The 17379-nt window shown below is 54.3% G+C and overlaps 2 non-coding genes across 2 annotated transcripts; one reads left to right on the forward strand and one right to left on the reverse strand.

Moving 5' to 3' along the window:
• The first annotated feature begins 3262 nt into the window (after positions 1-3262).
• On the forward strand, positions 3263-3334 carry TRNAH-GUG (transfer RNA histidin (anticodon GUG)). The gene has a single exon. It is a non-coding gene; the product is annotated as a tRNA-His (tRNA).
• A 653-nt stretch (positions 3335-3987) lies between these two features.
• Positions 3988-4059, reverse strand: TRNAH-GUG (transfer RNA histidin (anticodon GUG)). Its single transcript has one exon. It is a non-coding gene; the product is annotated as a tRNA-His (tRNA).
• Positions 4060-17379: the final 13320 nt, after the last annotated feature.

Genomic DNA, 17379 nt, shown 5'->3' on the forward strand with positions numbered 1-17379 from the left:
ATTTTGCCAAAAATAAATGTGACCACATCCCTCACTGAAAGCTCTTAATATAACTAAGCGACCATAGGATAAGAAAGATGTTCCTTTCACACTGAAGGAGGTCAGGAATAAATGGTGGTTTTCATGAGTACTGGTCAAAACTGAAGGGTCATACTGGGAGATATGAGACAGCAAAGCTAAAAATCAGTATTTTGCACTGCAGAAATCCTTGGAGCAATCCCGTTTGGAGACCTTCTGGGTTCCTCTACCTGAAAAAAGGCAGGTGAAGAGGAGAAAAGATACAGAGAAGGTGGCAAGCGACCTGTAGAAGTACTTCTGTATGAGGAGGGAGGCAACAGAGGAAGAGTCCTTGTTTTGGAAGAGAGATGGCTGAAGGGAGATGTAGAGTTTGTCATTTAAGGATAGCATAGAGAAGGTGAAGCAAGATTATCCATAGCTTCTCACAATGCAAGAATTAGAATCCATTGAAAGGAATGATCCAGCCCCAAACGGAACGAGTGGAGGTATGGAGCTTCTGGAGACTGTGTACTTTAACTGAGTGCCTCGCGATGTCAACAAGGCCAAGAGCACAGGTGAGCTCAACAAGTGAACAGGTCCACAGACGAAAGGGCTATTGCAAGCTGCTGAAGAGGAAGTGCGCCGAGGTCTGGGGCATGCTCCGAGGCCTTTCTGCATGCCCAAAGCCTCCCTGGCATCTTGGTAAGAACACGCTTTCTCAATGCCGGTCCAGGGCCCTGCTCCTCCTCCAGGGCCCCAGGGCCCTCCTGGGCCCATCCCAAAGCTCATGGATGTCCCCAGAGTTCCTCCCAGGCTCAGGGACCCCCTCCCCCCATAGGACACCCCAGGGCTAAAGGACCCCATCAGAATCTCCTCCCAGGGACCCCAGGCTCAGAGCCCATCCCAAAAGCTCATGGATGTCCCCAGAGTTCCTCCCAGGCTCAGGGACCCCCTCCCCCCATAGGACACCCCAGGGCTAAAGGACCCCATCAGAATCTCCTCCCAGGGACCCCAGGCTCAGAGTCCATCCCAAAAGCTCATGGATGTCCCCAGAGTTCCTCCCAGGCTCAGGGACCCCCTCCCCCCATAGGACACCCCAGGGCTAAAGGACCCCATCAGAATCTCCTCCCAGGGACCCCAGGCTCAGAGCCCATCCCAAAAGCTCATGGATGCCCCCAGAGTACCCCCCAGGCTCAGGGACCCCCCCAGTTCACCCAAGGGTTCAGGGACCCCCCAGATCCACCCCAGAGTTCAGGGACTGCCTCTAGAGCCCCACCTAAGGCTCAGGGACCACTCAAGCCACCCCAGGGCTCAGAGACCCTCCCTAGGCCTTAGGCACCCCCCAGTCACACCGAGCCCACTCCAGGGCTCAGAGTGCTCCCAAGACCCAGCTCCTTCCCCCCTCCCCAGACCTCCCCCTCCTTCCCCCTCCAGACCAACACCCCACCCACAGCTCATGTAGCCCCGCCCCATCCTCTGGCCCCGCCCCCCAAGCCCGCAGGGATGGGGTGGGGTGGGCAGCGAGCCCCACCAAGTGCTTCAGCTGCCCTTTGTTTTGGTGAAGCCTCATTGGCTGCTCTTCCCTTGGGGGGGGGGGCGGCCAATGAGGAGGGGGTGTGCGTGGGCTGCAGTCATGGCCTCCTTCCCCCTGAGGGCCCCCCCCACTCCCCACTCCCCCGCCCCTTGTCCCACTGCTGGGCCTGGTGCCCCCCCCCCGATCCCCCTACCCTGCCTTGCCTTGCCTGTGCCCTCGTGCCCCCAGGTGCTCGTGCCCTATGTCCTCGTGCCCCCATGTCCTCATGCCTCATGTCCTCGTGCTCCCATGTCCTCGTGCCCCCTCCCGTGCTCTTGCACCCGCCATGGCCCCCTGGCACTCACCCACCAGGCCCGAGCCTGCTGCTGCCAGGCCGCACAGCTCCCTGTCCCGCACCCAGTTATCCATTAACAGCTCAGTCCAAAGAGCTGGGCTTGGCCACGGGGCCACCGCTGGCCCGGCTCCTCCCTGGGCTCGTGCCCTAGCGGCCCAGCCCAGCCCAGCCCAGCTGCCCAGCACGTTGGCACTTCACGACGGCAAGTGCCCTAAGGGGCCTGGCGGAGCGGCTGCAGAGGCAACACGCCGCTAGGAAAAGGCATCCAGGAATGGTCTTTTTCAAGAGCAAAATGAGCCTCACGGCAAGCTCTGAAAAGCGAGAAATTCAACCTGTACTCTAGGAAATGCTTCCTGGGAAAATAGTGGTGCTGATGCAGCTGCTGAAACCATGGTGCTGCAAAGGCCCCAGCTGCCATGGAGCAGCCGTGCTGGCTGAGCTGCCCCTCCTGACCCAGTGCTTTTCCCCCCTGAAACAGTGTGGGACAAATGGGACCTCTGTGAGCACAAGGGCTGTCAAGCACTGGCTGCTGCGGGAATTCCCATGTTGCCTGCAAGCAGAGGTCAGAACCATCGTATTTGTGTGGGATGGTGGGAGCCACATCCCCACGTGCATACACTAAATCAGTACCACCCTGCTGTGCCAGTAATGCGAGGGCTGATTGGCCTCTCATGTGGGGATTTTGCACTGGGGGATCCCAAGCAATGACAGGATTTTGCCTTTTTCTGGTGTACAACCCTCAGGAGACTGTGAAGCAATGTGGCTGGGAGGGTGATGTGCTGTCTGGGGTTGGTTAAGACACCAGTTGCCAGAGTGTTCAGCGCCTTGTGCTCATAAGCCAGTGCCTGTTGGTGTGGCTCATGCAATGCTTGTAATCTGCTTGTGTAAATGAGATGAAGCACTTGCACAGCTTAGGGACAGTTCATGCAATGCATGTGAACTGCAAACCCAGTCCTGCTTGTGCAGGGCACATGCGAACGTGGCATTACCTCATGCAAATAGCATGCACTAAGGAGACAGTGGCCCCTGCAGTGTTTGCACTACACTTGAAACTCTTCGTGCATCCTGGACATAGCTCACAGGACACCTGTGAACTCCTCTTGTAAACGAGGCACTGCTTGAGCAGGGCTCGTGCACTTTGGAGTGCCTGTGAAAACCTGGCACTGCTCACGCAGGTCCAGTGTGGCTTGGTCCAGCCGGGCGCGGCGCGGACAGTGCGCGCACAACGCTTGCGAACTGCCCCTGTTCGCACCAGCCTCTGCCTCCTCGCCGGGGCGCAGCGCCCAAAGCAGCAACGCCGCCAAGCACATGCGCACCGCGCCGCCGGCGTGAGCTCATCCGCCGCCTGCCCCTAACAGCGCGCGCGCCGCCACCGCGCCCCAGAGCCCTCGTAGCGCGCCGTGATCGTATAGTGGTTAGTACTCTGCGTTGTGGCCGCAGCAACCTCGGTTCGAATCCGAGTCACGGCATCGCCCTCCGGGCGGTCGCACGGCACCCGGGCTCCCTCTTTTTTTTCCTTCTTGTTTTTCCCTCTCCTTCCCTTCATTTGATTCAGTTCAGTTTTACAAACTATTCCCTTTTCCTCCCGGCACCCCAGGAGAATCCCTGGGCCAGGCAACTCATAGCTGCCTGCAGGTGGAGGCCTCGGGTGGGATGTATCCCTCCTCCCCTGCACTTTCCGCCCAGTTGGCCCAGTTGGCAGTACCTCAGTGCTGGGCATTGCCTGGAGCATGAGCCACGCTCGCAGGCGCAGCGGGCACCCTAAGATGGCCCCCCTCCCGTACCGACGCCTGCACGTTCAGGCACCCTAGTGGTATCCTCAGGTCTCCGGCAGCCCCAGTGTGCCGCTGCCTGTGCTGATGGCATGGAGGCCCTTCTCACGCTGGCAGACAGCCCCCCTGAGGAGGCACAGCCCTCAGGGGTGCCTGCACACCTCTGTGCTGTGCCCAGGAGCCTGCTCCGGTGGCCCGGGGAGCTCCCCCGTGACGTTCATGCAGGCATGTGTGAGTGAAGGCAGACCCAGGAAGGAATCGAAAAAGAGAAGGAGGGAAGAAAGAAAGGAAAAAAACAAGAGAGGGGGGGAAAAAGAAGCCCGGGTGCCGTGCGACCGCCCGGAAGGCGATGCCGTGACTCGGATTCGAACCGAGGTTGCTGCGGCCACAACGCAGAGTACTAACCACTATACGATCACGGCGCGCTACGAGGGCTCTGGGGCGCGATGGCGGCGCGCGCGCTGTTAGGGGCAGGCGGCGGATGAGCTCACGCCGGCGGCGCGGTGCGCATGCGCAGGGCGGGGCAGCAGCTCGGGGTGGTGCCGCAGCTCGGGCTCCTCCCCCCAGAGGTGAGGGACGCGCGTTGCTAGGGCCGTGCGGCGTTTCCATGGGGATGCGGTGGGCGCGTGACGGATCCTCCCTCCACGGCGGCGTTTTGCGCATGCGCGGCGTGTCGCGCTCCCGCCTCCTCCGCGCAGCGGCGGGGGAAGGGTGGCGGGTCCGCACAGGGGTCGCCGCGGGTCCTCTCGGCCCTCAGCGTGACCTGAGGGAGACCCTGACCCTGACCCTCAGCCGAACCCAGGCTGCGAAGCGGGATCCCAGCCCTGGCCTGACCCAAACCTTCTCCCTGACCCTGGCTCTCGGCCCTCATCTTGCCCTAGTCTACCCATATTGCTGATCCTAACTCTGCAGCTGGCCTAACTCCAAATGCAGGCTTCAGTCTTAACCCTGACCCTAAACCCTGATCCTAATGTTGTCTCTAAGCCCTGGTCTAAACTCTGTGCCTGATACCAGCTCCAAACCTGGATCCTGACCCTGTCCTTCATCCTAACCCCAATTCTAGCCCTGTCCCTGATCCTCACCCTCACCCTAACTCAGGCTTTAACCCTGTCTCTAGCTCATGATCCTAACCTGATCTCTCACCCCTATTCTGGTCTTGACTTCAAGTCCAAACTGTCACCCTAACTCTGTTCCTGACTCTAACCTTAACTGTACCCCGAACCCCAACTGTAAACTGATGCTATCTCCTGATCTTAACCTGTCCCCAAGGCTCACTGTGTCCCTGACCCTGCCTCTAAACTTAACCCTATCCCTACCTTTGCTCCTGAACATAACACTCGCTCTGACCTTATCCCTGACTCTGCTTCTAACCCTCTCCTTGATCCTAGCTGTTTTGCCTGAGCGCAACCCAACTCTAAACCCTTTGGGTGGTTCTCAGTGATGATCCTTACTGCCTTGTTAACTGCTGCTTTCCCAGAAGATACTGGGGGAGCTCAGCAGGTTGGGATGGTGTGTAAGACTCTGAAAGGAAAACAAGGGATTAAAGATGAATTTGTCTTTGTGGCCAAAAACAGAGAGCGCCAGGAGTCAGTCTATGTTGGAGTTCCTGTGTTTCTACCTTGGTGAAGCATCTGCATTAATAGTGCTAAGGACTCTTTGTTCTTGCCACTATTGCTGATTATTACAGTGCTTCAAGTAAGTATTAAAGGCCATTTTATTTTCACAGCTATGCAGAGAATTCAGAGTGCCTGAGATCAAAAGGATTTTTTTGCATACATTTTTAGAGCAAGTTCCATGTAATCTTGCCGCTTCAGAGCACTCAAATGGCCCCGATGATTCATACCTCTTTGTGCTGTGTCACAGGGAAGAGCTGTTTGCAGAAACCTCTGCTATCTGCAAGCAGACCAAGCTCAGCACTCAGCCTCATAGATATGGCTGTTAGCACCTCTACATTTCTGGCAGGTGTGAGGGGTGCTGGAAGAGGTCTCCAGCAGCCATGCTGTCTGTGCTGGGGTAGGAGTATGTGCATAGGCCACATCTGTTCCTGCATATCTGCTGCACTCAGTGAATGCTAAATGTGCAACAGCCTTACTGAAGCTTGGGACAAACTTGAGCAAGGCCTTGAGTACCTTGACTACTCAGTCAAGTATTGTCTGATTACCCTCCAGCCTGGCTGCTGACTTTACTGATCCTGGAGCATTTCCCAGCTTTATCTCCATCCATAACATTCAATTCAGGAACAATTTAGTAAAAACAAGGTTCTGATTTGTATCCTGTGTGTGTCGGGGGTGAGAACTGGGGAGTAGTGATGGATGCTAAAGCAGCAAATGATGCAGAGACCAGCTACAGCTGTGAGAAGCAGAATCTCCCCAGTCTGCATCATTGTCTGTGGGGACCAGAGCTACCCAGAGGGGCACACTGCACCCAGTGAAGCAGTTCCTGCCACCCTGAGCTCTTCATCTTGCTTATATCCAACTCAAAAAAGCTCGGAGCAGTGGCGAAAGGCAGAATAAGCCTTTTGTGATGTCTCTTTGTCTGTAGCCATGTCTTCCTCCCCTTGGCCTCTTTGCTGCAGACATCTATGCCCTGATGTGGTCCCTTAGCAACAGTGGTAGCCTTTGCAATGAGGGATGCTCTCCATGCCATCAAACCTGGCTACCCAGGAGATGGTGAAAGAGGGTCTCTTTGGTGGCATCTTTGAATGACTTGGGTGTACAGGTGGCTTTTGGCACTGCCCTTTTGCTTCACTGCTGCCCTTCTCCCTCCCTTGTTTGCCTTCAGCCAGTCCTGGTCTGTCCCCTTCCACCAGATTGTAGGGACACTGCTCTTGTTCATATATGGCCAACCTTGTCGCCATCTGTGCCCTCTTACTGGACCCAAAGTGGCAAGATTACTCACATGTGCAAGGAGTTTAACACTACGCTGAGCCTATGGACTGCACTGGGGAGCGAGAACAGACCACAGTAGACATCTGCAGAAGACAGAGTAGATAAGTTGTAGAGATGGAGGTCATCTCACCCCTCTGAAACTCAAAGCATGAGCTTGTGAGGGGGAAAGAAGTCTTTATCCTGCCTTGTGCCCTGTCTTGGCCACTTGTGCCTTCCTCCGTGCTAAGCTGGTGGTGCCACAACTCCCACTGACCTGGTCAGTGAGCAAGGAGAAGCCCAGATCCACTGTGTCACCAGCCTGCCCCCATGCACTGTCCCGTGCAATTGCTGCATTGTGTCAGTGCAACATGGTAATGGAGAAGAAGCAACCAAGGAAGAAGTTGTGACAGCACCAAGATGTGGAGTTCCTCTCACAAGACATGCTGCCTGTGCCTGGAGGGGACAGAGAACATAGAGTGATGCCCATAATGACCAGGGGATTCCTACTTGGAGACTCATATAGACAGGGAGAGTGCAACCCATCAACTTGGTGTCCACCATGGTCTTGATCCCGGTTTCTTGGCCTACCCTAGACTAGTATGGTGCCAGGGCTTATATTTGCATGGGTGCATGCTGGGCACTGCACATGTGCAGGTTCTCCTGTGGGTGAGGAGAAGGAAGCAGGGTTTGTGTTTTGGATGCTCCACAGACATATCTGAAAGGGGGAAACCAACAGAATAACAATAACCTCAACTGTTACAACAGGCATGAACAAGATAAATGCTGTAATGATAAGGAGGAATCAGCCAAACATGGAAGCAAGCAGGGAGGTGGTGAGTGGAGACAGAGATAAGTGCTGGAGGCTTTGCTGGTATGGAAAAGGAAGCACGAAGCTGCTGCCACCACTCACCAGAGACAGTGATCCCATGCCAGCACAGCTTCCTACCCATGGGCTGTGTCACCTAACAAGTGGAGTGTTGAGCTGGGAATCAGATAGGACTGCTTCTAATGAAATTGTGCCATGTTGTCAGGAGCCAGAATAACCTTTCAGGGCATAGTTTGGTCAACAGGACTTTACTGGTCTGGCCCAGATGGTTCAGACGTGCCAGAATGCATTCATGGAGCATGGTGGGAAAGGGATGGGTAGTTTAGGGAAACTGCCTGATGGATGATCTGATCCTTTCGGCCTTTGCTCAGTGTCTGGGCAGGGTGGCTGCTCCAGACAGGCTCCCCTGCTCTTCCAACCTTGCTGTGTCCCTTGGTAGCTTTTTCTCTGAGCCCTCTGATGCCTGTTATTTGTGTCTGATAGGATTTTAACGGTGCCTGCAATGTCAAAACGCTGGTGTAGTCAGGCAGAGAGTGTGTCTGGGCCCAGACGTTGCCCCTCTGTGGCATGAACATCAATCTTCCAACTGGCACAAGGACAAGAGCAATTCATCATTCTGCAGTTCTCTCAGTTGCTCTGCCCCTCTCCAGCTGTTCCCTCACTGGAGCAGCCCCCAGCTTTCTTTCCCCACTGTGAGAAGGCAGACAGGAGGTAGAGTGAACTGCACTGCTGCCTCTTTTCATCCTGACTCAGATCTCTAAAATAGCCAGAGGAGCAGAGCCGGTGCTTGGGGAGGCATTAGGGATGCCAGCAGTGTGAGTAGGCGCTCCATGTTTTACTGGTGATATAAAACTGCGCTGATGCAGGCCAGTACTGTCATTTCCGGGTACTCAGAGGCCATAAATTCAACTTGCAATTTTCTCTGCTGCTGAAAGCCCAACTTCCTTGCTAAGAACATCAGCACATCCCCATTGAGTTATACTGTCTAGTCCGCTATCCCATATCCAGAAGCACGTGGGATACTTCCGAGCCCCCAGTACTCTTCTGGCCTCCCCCCAGTTTAACAAAGATTTCTGAGCCAAATGTGGTTTCCCTGCATTTAGCAGCCTCAGTGTTCCTCCCCTTCCCCCCCCTCCACCCCAGATTTGCCTAATTTTCCCCTAAACCAGGAAGCAGCCACAATGTCCTGTGTTTGGGAGCTCCTCAGCCCCACTGCATGCAGTCTTCAGCTGCACATGCCTGTACAGGTGTGTAAATTTGATACTCCAGCCCTTTCTGCAAGTGAGACTTTGGAAAAAATGACTCGTTTAGTACTAATGTGATGTTTGTGAGGTTGTGGTACGCGGAGGAGGAAACCCTGGTTCCTCTGCAGGAGAGAGAAGTGGAGTCAGTGCGAGAGGTGGTTTGTGATCTTGCTCTCTCTGTGTGTGTCCTCCCATGCCTCCCCCTGTACTGCACAGCAGTCCTGCTGTCCTGGACACCCCTGCATGGTCTGCTGGGCCAGTGCAGGAGGAAGAGAAGAACAGGTCCTAGAGATGATACTGGAGACAAGGGGTTAGGTGGGACTGGGGATGAAGGACAGCAGGTCTGGGCTGTGAAGGGGTTACAAGTAACCCAATGTGGCTCTGTCTCCACTATCCACCTCCCCATCCTCCTCTAGCTCATGAGATGTGTGCCAAGGACTGAATGAGGAGGACTCACACATTTCTTGACATAAGCCCTTGGAATTTCAGCTGTGCTGCTCTTCAGCAGCTTTATGAGCGCACAACAGTGCATGAGATGGTCCTGGTTTTTCTACAGCCCAGACTTCAAAGGGCATTTTCCAGTCCAGCAGCACTATGTATGACAAACAGGCTACAACAGACTAACTTTTTGCTTTGTTGTATTTTGGGATTTCCTTGCCTGGCTCTGACACCCAGAAAGCAAGGAAAAAAGTCCCTAAAATTTACATTTGAGGGAACCACCAGCTCTCCCATCTAACCAGCAGGGAGCACAAAGCCCAGAGTAGTCTTTTGGCCCTTTTGCTATAGGTCTAGCATGCAGCTGCAGCTGGGATGTGATAAAAGTGGCCCAGATACTGGGCTGCCTGTCTCCCTACTCTATATGAACGCTACCCTGTCTCCTTGCGGCTTCCAGCCCTGAGCCCTCACTCTGCCTTTGTCTGTGAGACAAGCAGGAGCCTCCTGTGGCAGCAGGGATTTATAGCCTGCACACAGCCACCTCTTAACCCTTCTTTGTGATGCTGAGCGGGCAGATAACAAGCAGCCACACACTGCCAGGCAACCTGCCCAGCATGACTTGCCCCTGCTCTGAATTCACCTTCATTTTCTGCCTCTTGTCCATTTTGGAGACACTAAGCTGGACCAGGGTGAATGCCACTGGCAAAAGGACTTATTTCTCCTTTGCCTGGGGGAGTGGCCCCTGTTTTGCTCCTCTCCTCCATGCCAGTCCTCCTAATGGTTGAGGAGCGTCCTTTTTAGAGATGTAGGGGGAATGCCAGCTGGTGGTTCCCAGCCCCTAGGCCATACAGAACCTCAGTGAGTACCTGTCTGAGGAAGGATATTGCAGCTGGATTAATCAAACCCACTATTAATGCAGTCGTGGAGCTCACAGGTCCCCCACCAGGCTCAGAGCACAGGCCTCTGTCCAGCACATTACTCTGATTGAGCTACAAATGCTCCAGCTCCTTAGTTTGCTCTGTCTCAGATCGATGAGTGCAGACGGCTCCAATCAATTCCACTTTACTGCTTGCTATTGAGTTCAGATCTGTGCTCTCCCAGTTGGTCCCACTTCCTTTGTTCATTCAGAGGAGGATTTTGGGCATCTGATCCCATGCGGAAGCTGCTGTGTCTTTGTGGGGCACAAGCCCTTTGGTAAGGGCAAATAATACCGTGCAGATGCAGGTGTTCCTCCCTGCTCTCCCCACAGCATTTGAACTGTTTGAATTGTGCTATTGCTGGAGCCCTGAAAGAGCCAACCTATCTGGGGACAGTGTGAAAGGGAGTGAATGAATTAGGCCATGCGCTTCGCATGATATAATATAGTTGTCGTCGCTAAGCCAGCGTCTAGTGCAAGGTTCCCCTCCCACAAGCCTAGTTTTGCTGGGGAAATACTGACGCCAGCTGCAGGGTGCTCCTGTGGCTTGGCTCCTCCGTCCCCTTGGGCATTGAGTGCGGCTTCAGTTCTGCAGGGCTCTGAGCATATGCAAAATGATTTTACAGAAGAAAATAACCCCCACAGGTTTATATAGCGGCCATTTGGAAATCTCCCTCAAAGTCATACCCAATGTTTGCCAGTGAAACAGGCTTTCCTCATGCTTGATGTGTCAGTCCTAGAGTAATTTTTTCTCATATCTGTCACCCAGCTCTCTTGCTGACAAGTTTCCAGGGTGCAGGACCTGGATTTGTGGAAATGAAGTTTCCCACAGCTCTCCACACCTCATCAAGTGTTAATGAGATAACAGATCACACTACAGAGCAGTTGTGATGCTCAGGGTCACGGACATGAAGAGGATTGTTGGTGCTGAGAGAGAGGCAGAAAGGGTGCTTAGTATGGCTGGGGTGACAACCCATGTGTCTGGCTCCAAGCTGGCAGATGTCTGTCAACAAGTTGTCCTGTCTTCTTTTGGTCAATTAGCATAGTTTCAATTATATTATCAAATGCATAATGATTTTTTTTGACAGAAAGGTTGGGAAGCTGCAAAAAACGTCTGCAAGAATTTGCTTCACTTGGTAAACACACATGCTCTGGGCATATCCTGTGTGTCTGGATAGAGAGCATTTGAGTGACCTGAACGCCCTTAGAAACCCTGGGTCTCCGTCACTTGTTCAAGTGTTATTAGAAGCAGAAATGTCCTAGTTTGTGTTGCTTAGGAAGAGCAGTGTGTCACGTTATGCATAGGACTCGGTGCCGGCCCATGTTATCCAGGTGCCTCTCTGGCCACACCATTCACCTTGGACTTCTGAGCTGAGCTTCATGCTCCAAGTGTATTGCTTTCCTCCAGCGAATCACTTGCCTTTGGCCCCTGCCATCCCTGTACAGCTTGTTGCAGCAAGCTGGTGCTGCAGAGCGTCTTGTGCAGGTGCTTCTCTCTTTCATGCCAGTCTGTCCCCTGCCCTGCCTGAGGCACCTGGTATCCAGCTGGGATGTGCAGGTATGGCCGCTCAGTGCAGATACATCTCATTTCCTTCCGGACTGATGGGAGCTGAGAAATTTGAATACAATGGACAAAGCTTGCAGGCTCCCAACTGCTTTCATGCAGCCTGATTGGGGAAATGTGCTTGGTGTGTGGACTGTGGCCTGCTGGAAGAGGGATGCTGCAGGCCTGGGAGCAGCTTCCCAAACCAAAGGATGCTGCCTGCTTGATGTATCTGGGAGCAATATCACTGCACGTGGGCAGCTGCTCTGGTGAGACTGTCCCATCTTACCCAGTGCCTGGTCATTAATGGCTGCAGGAGGCAAATGTGAACCAACATTTCCCCTGGACACAATCCCTGCCTCTAAATATTTGTAAGGCTCCTTGTGCCAATCAGGGAGTCTTTGTATTTAGCAGTGCTTGATAGATTTCTTTCTGCGAGTTTGTCCAGTCTTCCTCCTGCACCATGTAGCATTTGTAGCATTCTGTGGCAGAGAGCACTACCACTTGCTATGCACAGAGCTACTCGTAGCTTCTCTTGCTTCTCCCTGATCTGTCAAGCTCTTCCCACTCTCTCCAGCCACGCAGATCTCTGTCCTATGCCCCTGGCTGTCTCTTTTTCATACAAAAGAGCCCTTGTCCATCAGACACCCTACAGGCAGAAGCCATTCCAGACCTTTGGTCAATCTGTCACCTTTCCTTCTGTTCCCTCTCCAACATACCCTTGAGATGGAGGCACAAGGACTGCACACAGCACTAGAGCGCAAGTGGTTGTGATTGACTCAGTGCCTCTGATGTAGTTGCTATTTAACCTTTTCTATTACAAAATGCAGACTTTTACCTCTGCTGAGTGCAGAGGTGACATTTTCATGGACTGTTAGAGCCCCAGGTCTCAGAGCCCACCACTTCGGACATGAGGCCAGGCTTGATTTCCTCATGTGCATCTCTTCCTTAACATTGGATTTCATCTCATTTTATTGCCAAGTTGCTCAGCCTCTTAAACCCCCCCCCACAAGTCTTGGCACTCATCTTCAGTATCCAGAGTAATTCAGTACTATCACCAATTTTTGTCACTTCTCCACTGAACCCCACTCATCAGAGAATTTGTTTGTGGAAATGCAAGTGATCTTTCTCTGCTGGATCACCCTCAGGTGGCCATTGGCTCCTTCCAAGAAAGCCACTAGTTTTGGAAGGAAGAAATTCCCTTTAAAAGAGCTGTGCTGACACTTTCCCAATATGATATATTTATCCATCTGTTCCCTAATGATGCCAGTTTCCTACTCCTTATGCCAGTTTTTGTTCATTTGCACAGAACAGATGTGTCATTTATCAGTCTGCGGTTCCCTGGCTCTCTCCTTGGAAGCCTTTTTGGTGTCACAGTTGCGACCTTCCAGTTCTCATGTCCCCTCTTGTACCCAGATCTTGAGGAAGGCTGTGCATGGCCAGCACACGTAACGTGCTCTGAATCCCTGCCTGTGCTGCATAGCAGAGCTTGTGCAGGGTGCTACAAAAAAAGAGGAGGGGCTGGTCATAGACATTTCTGATGGGGCTGGACATAGACATTTCTAAGCTCCTAGGGACAGCAGGTGGCTTTTATTCAAAACTGCAAAAGAAGCATCTGGCAATGCTGCATGATCCTCTGCAAGCCAGGGGTGATGCTGGAGTCAGAGGTAGCAGCTGAGCCGGAGCCTAAATGAATTGGCCTGGTGGCAGTGTCAAATGCTAAACTCGGCCTCCCCATCACCTGTAGGTGAATCCTCTTCCAGCACTTTTTCCAGGGTATGCTGGAGCAGCGATGCTCTCCTTTGAGACACTAAAATCCCTAGTCATGAGAGATGGGCATGGAACCCAGGCCTCTGCTGGCTACTATGCTTGGGGTGAGTCTAGGCTGGGGGTTAAACTGCCTGGGGTTAAACTGGATGGGAGGGTTTACCATGGCCACATGACTTAGGCCCCCCTAGACCCAAGTGAAAGTCTCATATCCTCTTCTTGGCCTGGGTGCACAGAGGGCTCCCCGTTGTTGATGTGATGGTGGGAGCACAGGGAACTCAGGGCAGCCAAAATGGCTCCTCACATTCAGGACTGATGCTGCTCCAGGAGAACAGAGGAGGGCTGAGGACATGCACACTCTCCGTAGGGCTGGCAGGAGCCCAGAAGACTTTCTCTGGCTTTTTCTACCTGGTGCGTGCTCAGACCTGTCTGGGAAGTGTTTATCTAGGCAAGCAGTAATTGCTGCCTTTGAGAAGAGAAAGGGCTGTGCAGTGAGCTCCAGCCCAGAGATGACACAGAAGATCTGCTGGACCCTCCTGAGATGGAGCAGCAGGGGAACAGAGCTCCTGCAGGTGGGCCTACCACCTATAGGTCCCTGTAGGCTTCTACACAAGCCTCCTTCCTCACCTATTTATGCAGTCCAAGGGAATGAGCCAAAGATCAATTCTGTGCAGCCAACAGTTGCTCCCCTCCCACTTTAAGACTGTGTGACCAGTGACTGCCATGCCGTCCTTTGCTCTTTCCTTGGGGCTCCATGGGCTGACAGCAGCATGAGCAGCAGGCAGCCCTGGGGGCCCAAGCATCCTGCTGGGGGCTTCTTACCACGTCTGCATTAGGGAGTAGACTAAATGTTGAGTCTGGCACGCGAGTGGCGCAATGTGTGCTCCCTGATCCTCTCCCATCTGCCAATCCCACCCTGTGTCCCCTGCCAGTCTCTACATGAGCAGTGCTACATGACAGCCATCTGTCAAGGCAATCCATTGGGCTCTAGCTGAGCTGCAGGGAGTAACAAACAGAGTGGCATCGGGGCCACCGGACGTGGCATCGGGGCCAGTGTCTACAGTGTAGGGAACAAACCTAGCTTCCAACATGCATCAGATACAAAGGATATAAACAGTTTAGGGATTGGAGCAACACCAGCTGCAGCGTGAGACACAGATGGAGCGTGGCTTTGGCATTGTGAATGCAGAAATCTGTCACTTTTTGAGTAAAAGCATCAAACCTGAAATGAACTCCTGTGAATGGAGAGATGTCGGTAGTGTCTCACCATGACTGCAGAAATATGAGCAGCCTGTGCCTGTGATGAGCTGTGCAGGGTGTGAAGAACTCGTTTGTTTAGAACTTGACTCCTCTTTGAATCTGTCCAAGCACAAAGAAGTCTCCCACCATAGCTACCTTCTCCTCACCCTGCCGGCCACCCTATTGTCCTGTGTTGCTGTCTGGGTGGTTTGGTCTCTTCCCTTAGGAAGATGTAGCTTATATGATGTTCAAATCTGAAGGCGCCGGTGCTGCTGATTTCATGAGGAAATCCAGGGATCTTATTCTAGATGCCATTTTTGTATTGGGCTTTGCTAAAGCCTTAGGTCAGGATGCCCCACAGTGCACAGAGAGCTGAGACTGGGATTATGCTATGCCAGGTGCTACATGGAGCCCACCTGCCTGGCTGGAGAAGGCTGCAGAAGAGTTTGAATAGTAGCATTTGAATTTGTAGAAGAATTTACAAGAGAAACAGGCCTCGCGAATGGTAAGGAAGAGCCCAGGCCCTCTGCACTCAGGTATGTTCACACCACAGACCCTCTTCCATCCCTAGCATAGTCCTGCTGTGGCCAGACCTCAGCAAAGGAGGGTGGAAGAGGAGGGATGTGTCAGGACGGGATGGTAAGAAAGGATCTCTGCAATTCCTCTTGTACTGCAATATTTGTACAAAAAATAATGCCATGGGCCAGATCCCTGCTTAGTCACCTTTTAGGGGGTGCTAAGCATGTGTTTTCTAGGTCTGAGGATTTAACAAGAGCTGTCTCCAGCAGATGTTGCTGAACATCCTCCTTGGCTATTGACAGACGGTGGAAGTACTCTCATTCCTGTGTGCCATCAGTACTGCACCGGCTTCCTCCCCAGTGCAGGACAGACAGAATTACTAAGAACCTCTACTTTCTCTGCATCTTAATAGCACTTTTATCATCTCCATCTGCAGGGATTTATTTTGTTGCTGCTAGACCTCTGCTTGTTTTTGTGTTATTCCTGACAGACGCTTTTCCCTCTCCTGATGTTTTTTGCATCTCTCGTAACTTTTTTACACTTAGTTGCTGGGTACTGGGGCTGTCTTTTCCCTAACGAGGAAGCTGCCCCCCATTGCCCAGTTGGAGCTGGGAGCTCTGTCTGGGTTTCTGGGTAGGAGTGTGGTGTGCACTCAATAAATCAGTGCGTTTGGGATGCTGTGGACTCACTGGACTTGTGTTCAGCAGCTGGGGTCGTGCTGTGCCATGCTGGTACAGCTCAGCTCCTCTGCAAGTCGATTCCAACTCTTCTCTCCGGTGCAGGGGCTGGAAGAAAGGGGAAGCCTTGGTCGCTGTGGGAAGCTTCTCTCACCATGCATGCTGTCCTTCCTGCAGCTGGCACCCTGGAAGCCACATCCAAATGTCTGTAATCTTTGCAATGGCTTGGTGCAGTTGCACTGAAACTCGATGGATCCAGGAGGCTGCACCCTCCCATGGCCCTTTCACATGGCCAAGAGTTTTGGGGGCCCCAGTAACCCACAGGCAGCTGCCCCTGGGGCCCAAAACATGGATACTTGCCATTGGCTTTTGGATACTGCATGTCACAAGTGCACAGTGGAGGTGACATGGTGCTAGCACCTGCTTGGCCTCCCTCTCCATCCCATGGTTTCCAAAGCCCTGTTGCGGGGACATGGTGTGAGACCTGGTGGGGCCATGCAGCTACATTTCAGCCCCTCATGGCCTTGCCTCTGCAAGGCTTCAGCTCTGCAGGGAGTCCCACTTTCAGAGCATCCTGCCTTTGCTGCCTTCCCTTTCACCCTTCTCAGGCTTGGCTGACCATGGTCTTGAGGGGAGGGAATGTGTGAGCAGACCATGAGTGGGTGTGCAGAACCAGCTGCTGTGCCCAAGCAGGGCTTTGGAGGTGAGCTGAGGCGTCCAGCAAGCTGGACATTGTGTGGTCTGAGTGAGCGGTCAGGGTTTAGCATTGCCTCAGTCCCTGTTGCCACACTCCAGCACACGTAGGGCCACGTGGCGATTCTCCCGTGGCCCTTTGGGAGAGGACAGTGCTGAGGAGCAAGCATTAAGGTGTGCACTGCACTGGCTGCAGCGGCACCCTGACGATGTGGATGTCTGACTGCAGGAGGACAGGATGTTTTCAGAGAACAGCTACGCACGGAGGAAAACTGGCTGGCAGGCTGCTCCTCTGCCATTTGGCCCTGCAAAAGCTCTTGTAGTTGCCTCCTTGCAAAGCCCGTGTCCTAGGCTGTCCCCCCCCACCTACAAACTGCACCTTGTGCCTCTTGCTGATGGCCTTTGCCCCATCCTTGCCCCAGGTGATCATACCTGTGCTCCGCAGGACCGCGGCACAGCGGGACCAAAATCCCTGCGGGTTGGAGCCCAGGATCTGCTGGTCTGAGGAGATGCGTAGCCACAGCAGCGCTCCCCCCTGCAGAGCCCCTCGGGGCGGGCGCCGTGCACACGCGGGACCCTGCCTGCGGGGCCGAGGGCAGCAGGGAGACGGGGCGGGGGGGGGGGGGGACACGGAGCAGTCGGGCGAGCCCGGGCGAGGCGCGGGGGTGGCGAGGGGAGCAGGCCAGGCGCTGTGGAGGCGGGCCAAGCCCCGGGGTGGGGGGAACTGGAGAGCAGGCGGAGCTCGGGGGCAACCGCGCGGGGTGCCGAAGAGAGCGCGAAGGGCCGGGCCGGGCCGGGGCGGGCGCCGCGGCAGGCGCGGGGCGGGCGCTGAGGGGAGCCGGGCCGGGGCCGCCGGGGCAGCGGGGCGGGCGCCGGGGCAGGGGGCGGGCGCGGGGGGAGCCGAGCCGGGCGCCGAGGGAGCCCGGCAGGCGCTGGGGCAGAGGGCGGGCGCCGGGGGAGCGGGGCGGGCGCCGGGGCAGGGGGCGGGCGCCGGGGCGGGCGCCGGGGCAGCGGGG

Source organism: Rhea pennata, chromosome 10 (genome assembly GCF_028389875.1).
Source record: "Rhea pennata isolate bPtePen1 chromosome 10, bPtePen1.pri, whole genome shotgun sequence".
Lineage (NCBI taxonomy): Eukaryota > Metazoa > Chordata > Aves > Rheiformes > Rheidae > Rhea > Rhea pennata.